Genomic DNA, 18,275 nt, shown 5'->3' on the forward strand with positions numbered 1-18,275 from the left:
ATCAAGTTTAGATCCTCTCGACTTTTAATAGAATTCACGTTTGCACAAAATAGTCACTTAGCCTTTCTCAAAAGCGAATGAACTCGATATAAGGACGACAAATCAAAATTAAGGCTGCAACCCATATTACATCAACCCAAGTGTAATGTAACAACTGCTTTGCGCCATAATTCATTTATAACACCATTCTCAGCAAGTCAATAAACTGCGAGATAATTGTTTTCATCATATAACTCATACGATTGCGATTTCGGAAAAATTTTAACTGAAAAATATATTTTCATAAAAAAAAAGTTTTGGATCGCATTTATATGATAAAACAACATAATTATTATCAAAGTCCTTAGTGTGCATGTATAGGAACTTTCACATAGAAAATGGTCATATTGCCTTTTCTCTTTGACTCTACTAAATCAAGGAGAGGGATCTCATTAGCGAGAAAATTTTCAACTTCTCAAACTTCACACCCATCATCCTATGCCTCTATGATATATTTTAGTATATCATTTCCCCACCCGAGAAATAATACCATTGAGTCAATAAGTGACCATCCAACTTTCAAACCTCTAGGAATTCTCACTAACACCACTACTTTCAAGAAGTCTTAAATCAAATTAGGTATAGACTTCACAAATATCGCATTAAAAGCGCTAATAAAAACATCGTTTTGTGCAACAAATGCAGTATGTGACATTTTAGCTGCTAACTAGCGATATATCTTTATTTCTTGCATACTTAAATATTTTTCATATTCTTCAATCCACTATAGGAGAGAAAAAGAAAAAACTTTGCGAGAAATTATCTTAACCTAAAACCTATCTTGCATCAGTGCCATCACGAGCAAAATTTTTTAGTTTAGGTTTAGATAAGTCATACCTAATTATTCAGACTTTTGCCACAGTTGCCATGCAAACCTCCAAGGTGCTTGGTATTACTCTCAAGGGGTGCTCCAAAGTTTATATATCTGCAAGAAACTATCTGTTCTCGCTAAAGAGAACTAAAACTTGAGCAAGATTACCAATGCTAATACCACATAAAGGTGCACTGATAAAATCTTTTAAAAAAAATGAATGTGCCAATCAAGAATGTCCTCAACACGCTTGCACACTCAGATTTTAATATCTTTACTCGCCAGACATACTAGCAAGTTTTAGAGAGTATGTTCTTATCTGTGAGTAATCTAAATTGCTTTAAGATTATAATGCTCAACCTCAAAATATAGGAGCAATTAATCTTTGCGTTACAAAAGTAACGCGCAATTTCTTCTATTACCCACAAGATTCTTAAAGGCAAAATAGTGATTTAGCTCTATATGATAGTTGATCCCATCAACTTCTATAAAAATTGTAGTACATGCGTCCCACGCGCACTTCCAATTTTATTCTAGACATTTTAGAGGTTTTACAATAATGATGGTCTAAAACTATCTGACTCTCAAAATAATCTTTATTTGTTTCCAACTACTGCTCATGGAGGAGATTAATGCGACGATTAAGTCGTATAAATAATCTCTAGGCTTTATTATTGGTTATCTCAAAGTTACTAAACTATGCGCATCTCATTACACACACATCTATGAAATTTGCCGCGTTAATCTAAGTTAGAAGAAAAAATAATTAATACACGTCGCAAGATCGAAAAATTGCTAAGCTTCCTAATCATCTCTTGCGCCTCAATGTCTAACTATTAATTTCTAACTTAATTTTCGCGCAAATTTATATTGTATAGGAGATTAATTCCAAATCAATCTCAACCATACTCCCACTAGGATAAGTAATCTACTGAGTTAGTCTCATGTAAAAATAATTTCTTCTTAGATCGAAGAAATCAATTTAAACCAATCATAAGTATGGACTAATTAAACTCGGGTTACTTAATCCTCTAGATTATCACATTTTTTAAAAAATTGAAGACTAATTCTTAAAAAAATAGTCTAACAATACAAGTGATAAAATAAGCTCATACAATTACATGTAATCACAATACATGTACAAAAAAGATCACATCACATTTGATCCAAATAATTATTATTCACAAAAAATAATAATCTAGGCAATTTATAACGTAAAATAAAATGCCAAACAAATGCGACAAAAAAAAATATCATGGCAAGCATGTATTTAATAACTATAATCACATGCAAAAATATTTTAAAAAAAAAAATATATGCCACAATAACATGCTGAATAAATAACTAAAATCAGCAAACTTACCAATAATAGGGTCTAGCCCAAATGGTTGAGCTTATAGTCTTTGTGTGTAAGTCTTGGGTTCAAAACATGACTCAAGCATTTTGTAAAAAAAAAAAAAATTACTATTTTTTTGATAGCTAATGGGCCGCACCCCCTTGGGCGCCCAACCAGAGAGTGGGTTTGTGTCTGCTGGGCTCACAACCCAATCTACAAGCACTCTTAACAGATATGATACGGGCCGGATTTAAAAAATATGGGCCGAGCCGAACAACTTGATTTATTTAAAAACAACCCATTTGTTTTATAGCCCACAACCCATTTCACCAAAGCCTCAAATAAAATAGTAACAAGCCCATAGCCCAAGCCCGTATAGATGAAATACAAATAACCATTCATCTTCTTCCACAAACCAACGGTTACTATTCATCATCTTCCTCAACGGTTACAGCCTACAGTGCATGTAACGGAAAAAATAGCATTTAACCGCCGCCGCCACCCTTTCAAGCTTTCAGCCACTGCTCCAGGGCTCCCGCCGCTCACTGGTGCGCGCAGCAGTGGTCCCAACCGGTGCATGCAAGCAGCACCATGGGAAACGACCCAGCTGGTGTGTGCGACGCCATGGACGGCTCAGCACCCATTTGGTGCGCTCACATGCTCGATGCACTTCGTAGCCGTGGTAGAGGCGCCGAGTTTCTGCACTGTGTGCAGCGCTGCACCATGGCAGCGCGCAGCACCGCTGGGTGCACACACGTTCCTGAGGCGCTGCTTCTGCACAACACCACTCTGCCAGTGCTGCGCAGAGCCTCATGCGGCGCTGCACTGCACCTCTACATGCGGCATCCTTCCGCCGCTCACTGGTGCGTGCAGCACCTAGTGCTCGCTGCACCTCGACGGTGCATCTCTGTTGGCGCGCGCTGCTCCTCTGCAAGCAGCAGAGGCCGCAAAATGACCCTGGTGGCGCCAAGGTGCGGCGCCGCGCAGAGCACTTAGCTCTGCGTGCGGCCCTGCACGCGGATCTACCCTCTGCATATCAGCCTTCGGCACCACCATGGTGCATGGCTTTACGCGAGGTAGATCTTTACAGCCTTGGTGAGCAACGATTGCTATCACCCAGCACCATTTGTGGTGTTGCGCATCATGCAGCACCCAGTGCAGCGTTGCTTGCGGCTTGTGATCGAAGCGACATGGGCAAAAACCTTTTTCTAGTGAACGTTGCTGCCACATATGGCCGTGTCCTTGTTGGTTCGATTGGGTGGTTGCAGCCAATCCACAGCGGCGCTACCACCATAACCGCCAACCTCGGCAGCCATATTACATACAATCATGCATAAAAAAAAATTCACGTAAATGAAATACAACATGTATGTCAAAAACACAAATCGGGAACAACCGATTGGGCTCTGATACCAATGTTAGAAATAATAGATCAAAATATACAGCGGAAGCAATATTACCACACAGGAAATATTTCGGATCTAGTGCAGTTGCTCCACAGATTCTTCAGTATCATTGTTCATCCAGGATTTTCACATCGATGGTGGAGTGTGCTACGTGATAATACCAGAGCAACACTCACACGTTCCACAGCCTAGATGCCGTGACTAGAGAGAACCATTTGAGAGAGAATTTATTTGTTCAAGTGTCACCTCTAAAGAGAGGGAGAGACTATTTAAATAGCCTCTCTAGTGTAACCCCCTGGCTGGCCATTAAGGGCCAGTCATCAAGCCTCATAAAGTGGTTTAAGAGCCACTTCATAACCCCAAGAGGAGGTGAAGGGGTGCCCACTATGGGTGCCCCTTTCTTACATACCCTAACTTTACTAGCTACTTGTTATACAGGAACAGCAAATGGTATTGATGGGATTGGTCGCCTAACGCCATTGCTGCAAAAAGTTGGATTTCATGTGTGATGCTGGGTAACTTTTCTAGTACTCATTTTGCCAAGTTTTACCTAAGTCGGTGTCAAGAATTCTCCATGGGCAGGATGAACAGGTAATGTATTGAAATCCCGTAGGCCATTTCCTTTAGAACTTCCTAGTTGATTTAATGTTTGGAGTGTGAATTACGATGATAAGTGTTTGGCATTTTTACATCCATTTTGTTGTAGTAAGTACTATATAACGTAACAGAACTTAGTTCTCTAAATCAGTTGCATCAGATTGTTATCTTAATGTACGTACGTCGTACTACAAACAGACATCTTCAAAATCTTATTTATTTAGTTAATTAAGATGAAATATTTCCAAGTAGAGACCATGAATATGGCTCCTCACCTTCTGTTGTGAGGAATTTAAGGTGATTAGCTTACCTTTTAGGTAGTTTAAGATTCATGTGGAATATGGATGCAAAGTTTCCATGTGTTTCCCAGTAGAGACCATGAATATTTCCTATTTGTCTCATTTGTCTAACTTTTTTGTTTTAGTTCTTCTGTTTTTTTGGATTAACTTCTTTTAACTTCTTTAAAGAAGTTACTCCACATTGATGATACTATAAAAAGATATCATAAGGATAATGATACTTCACTTGATGGTTTGGAATACTAGTGAAACATTTCACTAGTATTTTTTTTTTCTAACTGATTATTTGCGGTGACTTAAAGGTTGCCGCAAAAGGAGCATTTGTTTGTCAGTGAAAATAGTTTTTTGTGACGATTACGATGATAAGTGTTTACATTTCACAGAATAGAATTACTGTTAGATATAATTAGATTTAGATTAATTTATATTGTTCAAAATTAACTTGGTTGTTATAATCGGGTCATATTCTAGTCAAGTCACCTAACTCGATAAGTTTTACGTACCATGAAAAAAGATAAACAAATGAAAGTACTTAATCATCTTTAATATTGAGCTTAGGATATATAATCTTGATCTTGTGGTTTGAGGTGAAGAATAAGATCAATATTCAATTAAGCTTCAGCCAACAAATAAATAAATAAATAAAGGTTGCAGATAATTGAAATAGTTTGAAATGAAATAGATAGAAATAATTAGAAGAAAAGCTCCTACAAAGCCAGAGTTAATGAATTGCAAATTAATTAATTGTACATCTATCCAAAGTAATGGCTGACATAATACATTAAGCATTGAAATAATTTTTTTTATAAAAAAAAGGAAAAAATAATTCTTTTTGGCTACCGGCAAAACTAATTAAACGTCCCAAGCTTGATCATGATTATATGCATATACACACACAACACTCTTTACAACACTGTTCTATTCTCCTGATAAACTAGTTGACCTAATTGTTCAAGTTCCTGCAGTTTTTGGAGATGGTATAGCTGTGGTATTGGAAATTTTAACTAGAAGAAAGTCTAAAGGGAGGGTATTGTGAACAATTAGGTGAACAAACTAGTTGATATAAAAAAATCAACAAGGAAAATAAACTTGAAATTTCCATATTCTTCACAACACTGTGTTCTGTTCTCCTGATAAACTAGTTGACCTAATTGTTCAAGTTCCTGCAGTTTTTGGAGTATATATGAAAAAATTATTTCAATGCTTAATTGATAGATCAGTATTTGGATAGACGTAGAATTAATTAATTTGCTTTTCATTAACTCCGGCTTTGTAGGAGCTTTTCTTCTAATTCTTATCCATTAATTCATTTCAAATTATTTCAATTATCTGCTACCTTTATTTATTTATTTGTTGGCCGAAGCTTAATTGAATGTTGATCTTATTCTTCACCTCAAACGACAAGATTGAGATTATATATATATATATATATATATATATATATATTTATATATATGATAAATTAATATGCCTTACAAAAGAAAAGTAACAAAAAAATGTGAGAATTCACTCAAATTTAGTCATTTTTATTCAAAATTAGTAGAGCTTTTTAAGTTTACCTAATGCATCTTTCTTTTTGTTCATCAACTCGTGCCTTTTTGAACTTGAGAGCGTTAATTTATTTTTAAAAAAAAAAAAGAAAAAAAAGAACACTATAAATTATATGACTCTCGAGGGTTATATAAAGATTAATTTATTGGTCTCTCTTAACTCAATTAAATTTTGTGACATTTCTCATTATCATTACTATTGTCAAATGACTCGCGTGTTGTGTTGGGTCAGTCGGATTCAGTTTAAAATTTCTTAAAATAAAAGATTATATATATTAATATACATATAATATATACAATTAACATTTTTAATTCTTGTTTGAATATGGGATCAGGGTACTTCGATCCACATGTGTTTGTAAAATTTTTGCATTTTATGAAAAGGAAACTCCCATGTATTTCGATGGAGTTACTCGAAGATCATGTGAATTTTTAATAGTTTTTCATTTTGTAATATTGTTTTTTTAGTTTTTTTTTTTTTTAATTTGACATGCATTCAACTAGATATTATAAGTAAAATGTATGTGTCTATTAATAGATCATATCGGCCAGTTAATATACTAAGCCGGATATTAAAGATGATTGAGTATGTACTTTCACAGCTTGTTCATCTCTTTTCATGGTGCGTAAAACTTATCGAGTTAGATGGGTTGACCAGAATATGATCCGATTATAATAATCAGGTTAATTTTGAATGACATAAATTAACCTAAATCGAATTATATCTAACACTAATTCTATTATGTGAAATGTAAACTATTATATCGGCCGTATCCTTTTTTTCAAACTCTTTATATTGAGAAGTGCTATAATTATAAAGAGATCACATAAAATTAAATTTATAAACTGATATCGTTTAATATCTATAATATGGTATATCTACTTTACAATAAAATTATATTTACAATCTAATGTATTATATATATCATATTAAGTCACATCAGTTTATAAATTTAGTTTTGTCAATCCTTTTATATATATGGGTAAATCGTTTCATATTCATGTTATGGGATTATACATGTATAGTTATTTTATTAAATAAAATTACTCCACTCATCGAATAATAACAACAATTACTTCATCATCTCCACGATAAAGATATATCGATGATATCACCTATCACTATGAAGATATATATATATATATATATATATATATATATATATAATTGTCAAAGACCCAAATTATGATATATAGAATATGAATTAATATTGCTTAAATCTACTCGTCAAAATCATCATCTTATATATATATTGCTCTTATCCTTAATCCAAATTATATGGATATCAACCTCCTCAACATATATACAATTAAATATATGAGCATATTATAATATATATATATATATTTAATTATTTTTAACTTTTACGTTTCCGGCCATCATGTAAAGTTATATAAACGATTTGAAAGCAACCTCCAACTCATGTGTTTGCATTTTAATCTCATGTTTGAATTAGAGTAATTTTACATATAACTGTAAAGTGTATAAACGCCACGTAATGATTTTGAAAAAGAGTGAAATCACGTGGTGTATAAACCTTATGCACTCTAAGACTGCATAAATTATTTCTATGATTTTCTCTATCTAGTCTAAAATGTTTCCACCTTTCAATGTCAAAATAATGTAAAACATTATAACTAATTGGTGTGGGGGATTTGAAAGAGGTTATTCTTTTTCTTTTTCTTTTTCTTTTTTCTAAATTAAAATATGACTGTAAAAAGGAAAAGGACGTAACAAACTAATTTTTAATAGTAAAAATTCAAAAACAAAGGGTTAGAAACAATATTGCATCTTTATCCAAAAAAAAAAAATCTAACAAACCATTTTAAAAAAAAAAATTTATCTTTTAGTGACAAAAAAATAATCAACTTTAAACAACCAATTAAATTCATCATCTCATAATTATCTCTTTCTCAACCAACAAATCTATCTTATTTTCTGATCTTTCTCAACTAACAAATAATTTAACAATCCTATTATGATCATATTACAATATATTTTTAATTATTTTTAATTTTTACGTTTCCCATCACGTAAAGTTATACGATTTGAAAGCAGCCTCCAACCAACTCACGTGTTTGCAACTTTGCATTTTAATCTCATGTCTGAATAATACATTAAACAATTAGAATTAAAGTGTTGATCGATGATCAGACGTACTACGTTTATTTCACCCAAAGTTCAGTGTCCTTGATATCACCAATCACTAGCTAATATATATATATATATATATATATATATGACATGATGATCTATTATATTATTTATGAAAAATCTCCATACCCTAATCACTTAATTAATAGCAACTAATAGTGACTTATAAAAATGAAGTAGTCTTCTTAATTTGCATATCTAAGAAATTCTTTGATGAATATTTATAATTATATATATGGGAATTTACATGAGGAATCACACAAAAAAAAAAAAAAAATTGCATCCAACAAATTAATTAATGTGGTACAAATATTTTTAATTATCATAATATTACTGATCAATACTTTTACGAGCTCTAACATTTTATTACTTTTAGCTTTGTAATTAATTTCCAATGTTCACTAAATAGCTCATGCAAATTATAGGAATCCAAAAGTCTAATATCTGAGAATGAAGAAATTATTAATTTGTTTAAAATATAGATATTATATCCGATCACCATAATATTTGCTAGAAATTGAGGTTATGGAGGTTTTATATATAAAATCATGTATATATGCTTAATATATATATTGGTCTTGTGGTGTACAAATCTTGCACAGTACTCTAAGACTGTATAAATTATTTTTCTAATTTTCTCTATCTAATCTAAAATGTTTCCAACTTTCAATATCAAAATAAGGACTTGAAAGAGTTTTTTTTTTAAAATTAAAATATGACTGTAAAAAGGAAAAATAACGTAAAAAACTAATTTTTAATAGTAAAAATTCAAAAACAAAGGGTTAGAAACAATATTGCATCTTTATCCAAAAAAAAAGAAACCTAACAAACCATTTTAAATTTTTTATTTTTATTTTTTAGTGACAAAAAAATAATCAACTTTAAACAACCAAATTCATCATCTCATTTTCTCTTTCTCAACCAACAAATCTATCTTCTTTTCTCTTTCTCAACTGACAAACTTAACAACTCTATATAATTTCGGAGAAATTAATTAAGAAACTCCATCAAGAAATGGACCCTAAATCCTAATGTTCATGAGGTCACCTCACCAATATTCCCGCGTAAAAAAGAGTCCCTTTCCATGATGCGACTAATGAATGCAGAACAAACTCTTCATTTGTTTTTGTTTTTGTTTTTTTTTTTTGTATTTTTTTTTTTTGTATTGTGTGTGTACATGTGTTCTTTCTTTAACATTCCGACTCTGTTTCCAAGATATTTAAACAATCAAGAATATCATAAACATCTTTTCAGGAGAGAGAGAGAAAGAGAGAAATCCCACGTGGGCTTTTTAATTTTTATTACAAGAGAGAGTTGAAAGGCAACAAATCTTTTAATATATTAATATACAACATGAAAAAGTTAAATATTTTGATATATATATATATATATATATATTACACATGCACTCACATGCATGCATACGTATGATAAATACACAATATTTTACACAATATATTTTATAATTATGTTTTAAAATGAGAAATATTATTATAAAATACCATATAAAAGTAACAATACTTTACCAAAATGTCATCATTTTACATCATGTGTTGTGAAAAGTGTTGTGAAGAATATTGTATATATATGCAATAATGATGATATCAAACTTGGGACATTTAATCAGTTTTGTAGGCAGCCAAAAAGAATTATTTTTCCCTTTTTTTTTAATAAAAAAATTATTTCAATGCTTAATTGATAGATCAGTATTTGGATAGACGTAGAATTAATTAATTTGCTTTTCATTAACTCCGGCATTGTGGGAGCTTTTCTTCTAATTCTTATCTATTAATTCATTTCAAATTATTTCAATTATCTGCTACCTTTATTTATTTATTTGTTAGCCGAAGCTTAATTGAATGTTGATCTTATTCTTCACCTCAAACGACAAGATCGAGATTATATATATATATATATATATATATATATATATGATAAATTAATATGCCTTACAAAGGAAAAGTAACAAAAAAAAAAAGTGAGAATTCACTCAAATTTAGTCATTTTTATTCAAAATTAGTAGAGCTTTTTAAGTTTTCCTAATGCATCATTTTTTTTGTTCATCAACTCGTGCCTTTTTGAACTTGAGAGCGTTAATTTATTTAAAAAAAAAAAGAAAAAAAAAGAATACTATTAAATTATATGATTCTCGAGGGTTATATAAAGATTAATTTATTGGTCTCTCTCTTAACTCAATTAAATTTTGTGACATTTCTCATTATCATTACTGTTGTCAAATGACTCGCGTGTTGTGTTGGGTCAGTCGGATTCGGTTTAAAATTTCTTAAAATAAAAGATTATATTAATATACATATAATATATACAATTAACATTTTTAATTCTTGTAATTTGAATATTATGGGGTCAGGGTACTTCGATCCACATGTGTTTGTAAAATTTTTGCATTTTATGAAAAGGAAAAACTCCCATGTATTTCGATGGAGTTACTCGAACATCATGTGAATTTTTAATAGTTTTTCATTTTGTAATATTGTTTTTTTAATTTGTTTTAATTTGACATGCATTCAACTAGATATTATAAATAAAATGTATATGTCCAATGGTTCGTATCGGCCGGTTAATACACTAAGCCGGATATTAAAGATGATTGAGTACTTTCGCAGCTTGTTCATCTCTTTTCATGGTACGTACGTAAAATTTATCAAGTTAGATGGGGTTGACCAGAATATGATCCCATTATGACAAACAGGTTAATTTTGAATGACATAAATTAACCTAAATCTAATTATATCTAACACTAATTCTATTATGCGAAATGTAAACTATTTATGTCGGCTGTATCTTTTTTTTCAAGCTCTTCATATTGAGAAGTGTTATAATCATAAAGAAATCACATAAAAGTAAATTTATAAACTGATAGGTAGATCTATTTTATAATAAAAATATATTTACAATCTAATGTATTATATACCACATCAAGTCACGTCAGTTTGTAAATTTACTTTTATGAAATCTTTTTATATATATGGGTAAATCATTTCTCATTCATTTTATAGGATTATACATGTATATATAGTTATTTTATTAAATAAAATTACTCCCACTCATCGAATAATAACAACAATTATTTCATCATCTCCACGATAAAGATATATATATATCGATGATATCACCTATCACTATGAAGAGAGAGATATATATATATATATATATATATATATATAATTTTCAAAGATCCAAATTAAGATATATAGAACATTAATTAATATTGCTTAAATCCTACTCGTCAAAATCATTATCTTATATATTGATCTTATCCTTAATCCAAATTATATGGATTTATATGGTCCACGTACGTACGAATATCAGCCTCTTCAACACATAATATACAAACAAGCATGATGATCACATTGATCAGCAGTACTACTTTACACTTCCACGTTACAATTAAATATATGATCATATTATAATATATATATTTTATTATTTTTAACTTTTACGTTTCCGGCCATCATGTAAAGTTATCTAAACTATTTGAAAGCAGCCTCCAACTCATGTGTTTGCATTTTAATCTCATGTCTGAATTAGAGTAATTTTACATACAATGTCCGTGAAATGCATAAATATCGCGTAATCGCTTTGAAAAAGAATTGAGTCATATAGTGTACAAACCTCGCACACTCTAAGATTGCATAAATTATTTCTCTAATTTTCTCTATCTAATCTAAAATGTTTCCATCTTTCAATGTCAAAATAACGATTTGAAAGAGTTTTTTTTTTTAAATTAAAATATGGCTGTAGAAAGGAAAAAGGACGTAAAAAACTAATTTTTATTAGTAAAAATTCAAAAACCAAGGGTTAGAAACAAAGTCTGAGTCATTTGCAGGAGAGTATGGTTGATTGGTTTGTTCATTATAAGCATGACCTTGTTGCACCAGATCCAATGGAGCAGGAGTACTCGAGAAATTAGGCAACTGATAGCTGGAGTTGATGTTTAACCCATCTCCATTGTAATCCAGGGAAAACTCTCTTGCCTCATTGTTGAAACCTGGGTGGAAGTAAGGGGAAGGTAGACTTGGGAATGGTCTTGTGCTCAGCATCGACATCCGGCTGTCGCTTTGCAGGAGCTTATCCAAGTGTTTGTCAAGGTTTCCAGGAGGAAACTCAATATAGTGCCTCCTGAGGATAGCATGTCAACAGCAAAGTTCATTACTTCTATTTATAAGTTACATAAATAGAAAACAAGGAGATATTCACAGCTATAGAAGTAAAAAAACAGTGACAAATAACTGGAACTTGGTAGTTTGACACATTCAAAAGCAAAAAAGAAGGAAAGTATAGAAACCTGTGAACTAGAGCTTGACCATCAGTGAAGTCTGAAATAGTTTTCCAAATTGTATGTTTTCTTGGCATTGGATCAATCTCTTGGTAGAACATAGGTGGAGTATTAAGCTGAAAAAAAAAAGTGGATAACACTCAAACAAGAAAGAATTTAAACATCATACTTCAATAAATCTCAATCTTATTGAAAACCAACAATGGAACTAACCTCGATTTCAAGAATTCCCGGCTGACCTTCCGCGATCGAGGCTCTGATTGCTAGAATATTAGACCATTGTATTTCAATCTTGCTCTTCAAACCATCCTTCATGATTTCCCACACAAGTTCTCTCTTTGCATAGTAACACTTTGCCACCAAAGCACCTTCATGTTTAGAAACTTGCTGCACATATTTACAGCCAACATGCATTAATTAGAAACTGTTTGTTCTTTTATTTATTGTAGCTTTCAGATTTTGGGGTATCACCTCCCATAAGCCAATTCTAAGAAATGATGCACAGAAGTTTGAAGCCTTCAACCTCTCAGCATCATTGCTAGCCTTGGCTTCAACCCAATGCTGAACTGCATCACATCTAGAACAGTTGTTTGCATGGAAAATCTTCCTCTCCACTAAGTCTAAGAAAGAGTCTGTCTTCGTCAATGTCAAACCGATGCAGGGACTTAACTTCATAAGAGTTTCTCTCAATTCAATAGCCTATATATTGTTATATCGAGGTATTGGGGAAAAAAAAGAAATTAAATGAATAATAAATACCACAAAAATGAAAATAATCAATGTTTAATCAACTCATGCAACTATCAAAACCGTGGAAAAAATAAGGACAAGCAGCATGTATTGCTTAAAAGTGGTGTTACTCTGCCGCCTAGGCATGCCCACTCTGTGTGCTGCATAGTATAATTTGCATTTTTTTTTTATTTTTATTTTTAAATATTTTTTAAACATATTTAAACATTTTTAAATAATAAAAAAAAGGTCAATATACTAATAGTCACTTCTTTAACTATTAAAAAAAAATTAAAAAAAAAAATATATATATATATATATAAGCGGTCAAAATAAGAGAACAAAATGAAGATGCGTAATAGCATTATTCATTGCTTAATGCTGGAAGGAAAATTACTGATCAATAATTGGAATTATGATGAATAACTAGAATTTTTGGAAAAATTCTCTAAATTTTCACTAATCATGCATTCATCACCCGAAAATTCTTCTAACCCGAGAATACCAAAAACATGTACAGCCATGCAACTGCCGCCAGTTGCTTTCATCACCCACTCAGTGCTCCTCCATTTGCTTTTAATAGTTTGACCTATCTCCATTTTTCAATTTTAGTGAAATAATGGGGAAAAAACATGCATGTATTCTGAACAGAGAGAGAGAGAGAGTATTTTAAAAGGAAAAAAAAAAAAAAAAAACTGTACATTAATGATGCAACACTCCCATAATTAAAACCACCAAAGCCCCATGCAGAGACCAAAGCAACATGCATAAAACGACCAAAACCCTCAAACCTAAAAACAACAGTACCAGCAATGCTACCACAGATATGACAATCTGGACTCATACAGAAACCCAATAAACTCATCATCAAGACGCCCTAAAATCATCCATAAGCAACGTCGAAAAAAAAAAAGAGAGAACAAAATATATTGCAGAAAATGAGAAATAAATAATGTAAAAGAGCTTTTCAAGACACCTCTTTTTTGGTGTGATCTGTTAGTGGTGTTTGTCTCAGCCTCTTGTTTGCGGTTTCTGTGATTTGAACCTCCGAAGCTTTGCTTCTATCTTTATTCATAGACTGGAACCCCACCTTCTTCTGAAAGTACTGCTTAGAAGTAGATGCCCCACAATACATCTGATCATTAATCCACGAGAAAGACGTACGCCCGCTATTAGACATGGCTTTGTTTTGGTCTGTTTCTTTTATTTGTTTTGCTTTTATTTTCCAATGAAAAACAAAACATGTTTGGATTTTAAATATTTGAATTTAAAAAAAAAAAAAAAACAACACAAAAAGAAAGAAGAGAACGTAGGAATATTTGAATTTTAAATATTTGTTTTGTGTTTTATCTTATGTCCCAAACCTGTCCTAAAAAGTCTGTTTTCGTCAATGTCAAACTGATGGGAGGTAACTTCATAAGAGTTTCTCTCAATTGAATGGCCTATATGTTATATCGAGGTATAGGCATATGGGGAAAAAAAAAGAAATTAAATGAATAATAAATACCACAAAAATGAAAATAATCAATGTTTAATCAACTCATGCACTATCAACACCGTGGAAAAATTAGGACAAGCAACACATATTGCTTAAAAGTGGTGCTACTCTGCGGCCTAGGCAATGTCTACCCTGTGTGCCGGCTAATGCAATTTGCACCTTTTTTTTTTTTACTTTTTATTTCAAATATCTTTTAAACATATTTAAACATTTTTAAAAAATAAAAAAAATACCAATACACTAATAGTCACTTCCTTATTCATTAAGAATTTTTATTTTCTTAAAAAATATGTGGGAACAAAATGGAGAGGCATACTAACATTATTAATTGCTTAACGCTGAAAGGAAAATTACTAATCAATAATTGGAATTATGATCAACAACTAGAAAGTGCACGAAAAGATAATTGCTTGATATAAGCAAGTTGGGGATGGAGAGGATTAGAGTGCGAAGATCTAACCCGAAAGAGAGGAAAAATAGTTATTATTTATATTAATTGCTATAAAATTCTTGGTTTTCCATTTTTTTTTAACATTTCAAAAAGAAATCAACTTTAATCCCAACATCTTTAAACCTAAAAGAGTTTTCTATATATTTATAAGAAAAAGAAACAAACTTTTCATCTAATCATTTATATTAATTTCAAAAAATCTAAAAATAATTTTACGAAAACTCAAAATAAAACAACACAAAAGTTTAATAGTAATATTAGATACAATCATGAATTATGTAAGTGTTATGCACTTATTTTAAAAAAAAAAATGAAGTCTATTATTAAAAAATTAATTTTTTTATATAGATCTCATAAGCTTTTGCCTACTCTTTTGATCAATAAAAATTTGTTTAACAATAAAATTATATAAAAAAAAACTTTTGAAACTTAGCAACTATACCCACTTTTACAAATCTCGATAAAAAGAAAAAAAAATCTCAAAAAATTTTTTATTCAAACTTCTCATTTCAAAGTTTTTTTTTTTTTTTGAAAAATTCTCTAAATTTTCACTAATCATACATAACCCGAAAATTCTTCAAACCCGAGAATACCAAAAAGATGTACAGTCACGCAACTACCGCCAGTTGCATGCTTTGATCCCCACTCAGTGCTCCTCCATTTGCTTTTAATAGTTTGACCTATCTCCATTTTTCAATTTTAGTGAAATAATGGGGAAAAAACATGCATGTATTCTGAACAGAAAGAGATCGGAGAGAGAGAGAGAGAGAGAGAGAGAGAGTATTTTAAAAGGAAAAAAAAAAAAACTCTACATTAATGGTGCAACTACCATAACTAAAACCACCAAAGCCCCATGCAGAGACCAAAGCAACATGCATAAAACGACCAAAACCCTCAAACCTAAAAACAACAGTACCAGCAATGCTACCACAGATATGACAATCTGGACTCATACAGAAACCCAATAAACTCATCATCAAGACGCCCTAAAATCATCCATAAGCAACGTCGAAAAAAAAAAGAGAGAACAAAATATATTGCAGAAAATGAGAAATAAATAATGTAAAAGAGCTTTTCAAGGCACCTCTTTTTTGGTGTGATCTGTTAGTTGTGTTTGTCTCAGCCTTTTGTTTGCGGTTTCTGTGATTTGAACCTCCGAAGCTTTGCTTCCATCTTTATTCATAGAATGGAACCCCACCTTCTGAAAGTACTGCTTAGAAGTAGATGCCCCACAATACATCTGATCATTAATCCACGAGAAAGACGTACGCCCGCTATTAGACATGGCTTTGTTTTGGTCTGTTTCTTTTATTTGTTGTGCTTTTATTTTCCAATGAAAAACAAAGCATATTTGGATTTTAAATATTTGAATTTAAAAAAAAAAAAACAAAACTTGTTTTGTTTTTTTTTTTTAACAAATATTTGATTTTTTTTTTTCAAAATATACGACACTAAACGTGGACAGGATCTCTGATCCCGCTCGATATTTCTTTTCCATTTGCTTCCAAAAGTTTGGCATATTTACATATATTTATTACTTTCAAAAATAGTGGAAGGGATGACAAAAGGGAAAAACTTGCTTTTGAGCAGAAAGAAATCGAAGAGAGTATTGAAAAAAAGCCTCCACAATGGTGCAATGTACGTAAATAAATCCTTCCAAAACCTCAAACCAAGAAAATTAACAAGACCACCAACGCAACAACAGACATCACGACTATTCGGACTCCATGCAGAAACGCAATAAACAACACAAAAAGAAAGAAGAGAAGGTAGGAAAAGAAAAGAGAGAACAAAACAAATCAGTCAGGCCGGAGATACAAACAAATCCTAGAAAAATGAAAAACAAAGAATGAAAAGGAGCTTCGAGACACCTTATTCTCTGTGTCTGTCGGTGTTTGTCTCAACTTGATCTCGTTTGTGGGTTCTGAGATTTGAACGGCCTCCCATGCTGATATGCTTCTATTGTCATTCACAGACTGAAACTGCTCATGAGAAGCAGAGAACTCGCAATGCATCTGTTCATTCAACGAGAAACGCCCACCATGAGCCATGACTGTGTTTTGATTTCTTTTGTTTTCCAAGTGAACTATCTCAGAGAATAACCAAAACACAAATTCCCTTCTTTTGGGTTGCTTCAGTTTCGGGATATGTATATATAAAATATAGATTGAGTCTTGGAAACAGAGTCGGAATGTTAAAGAAAGAACACGTGCACACACAATATATATATATATATATATATAAAAAAAAAAAAAAAAGAAAGAAAAAGAACAAGAAAAAGAAAAGAAAGACAAATGAAGACTTTATTCTGCATTCATTAGTCGCATCATGGAAAGGGACTCTTTTTTACGCGGGAATATTGGTGAGGTGACCTCATGAACATTAGGATTTAGGGTTCATTTCTTGATGGAGTTTCTTAATTAATTTCTCCGAAATTATTTCGGGTTGTTAAGTTTGTCAGTTGAGAAAGAGAAAATAAGATAGATTTGTTGGTTGAGAAAGAGCAAATGAGATGATAAATTTGGTTGTTTAAAGTTGATTATTTTTTTGTCACTAAAAAATAAAAATAAAAAATTTAAAATGGTTTGTTAGGTTTTTTTTTTTTTTTGGATAAAGATGCAATATTGTTTCTAACCCTTTGTTTTTGAATTTTTACTATTAAAAATTAGTTTTTTACGTTATTTTTCCTTTCTACAGTCATATTTTAATTTTTAAAAAAAAAATTCTTTCAAATCCTTATTTTGACATTGAAAAATAGAAACATTTTAGATTAGATAGAGAAAATTAGAGAAATAATTTATACAGTCTTAGAGTATTGTGCGAGATTTGTACACCACAAGACCGATATATTAAGCATATATACATGATTTTATATATAAAACCTCCATAACCTCAATTTCTAGCAAATATTATGGTGATCGGATATAATATCTATATTTTAAACAAATTAATAATTTCTTCATTCTCAGATATTAGACTTTTGGATTCCTATAATTTGCATGAGCTATTTAGTGAACATTGGAAATTAATTACAAAGCTAAAAGTAATAAAATGTTAGATCTCGTAAAAGTATTGATCAGTAATATTATGATAATTAAAAATATTTG

Source organism: Juglans regia, chromosome 11 (assembly GCF_001411555.2).
Source record: "Juglans regia cultivar Chandler chromosome 11, Walnut 2.0, whole genome shotgun sequence".
In the NCBI taxonomy this organism is placed as follows: Eukaryota; Viridiplantae; Streptophyta; class Magnoliopsida; order Fagales; family Juglandaceae; genus Juglans; species Juglans regia.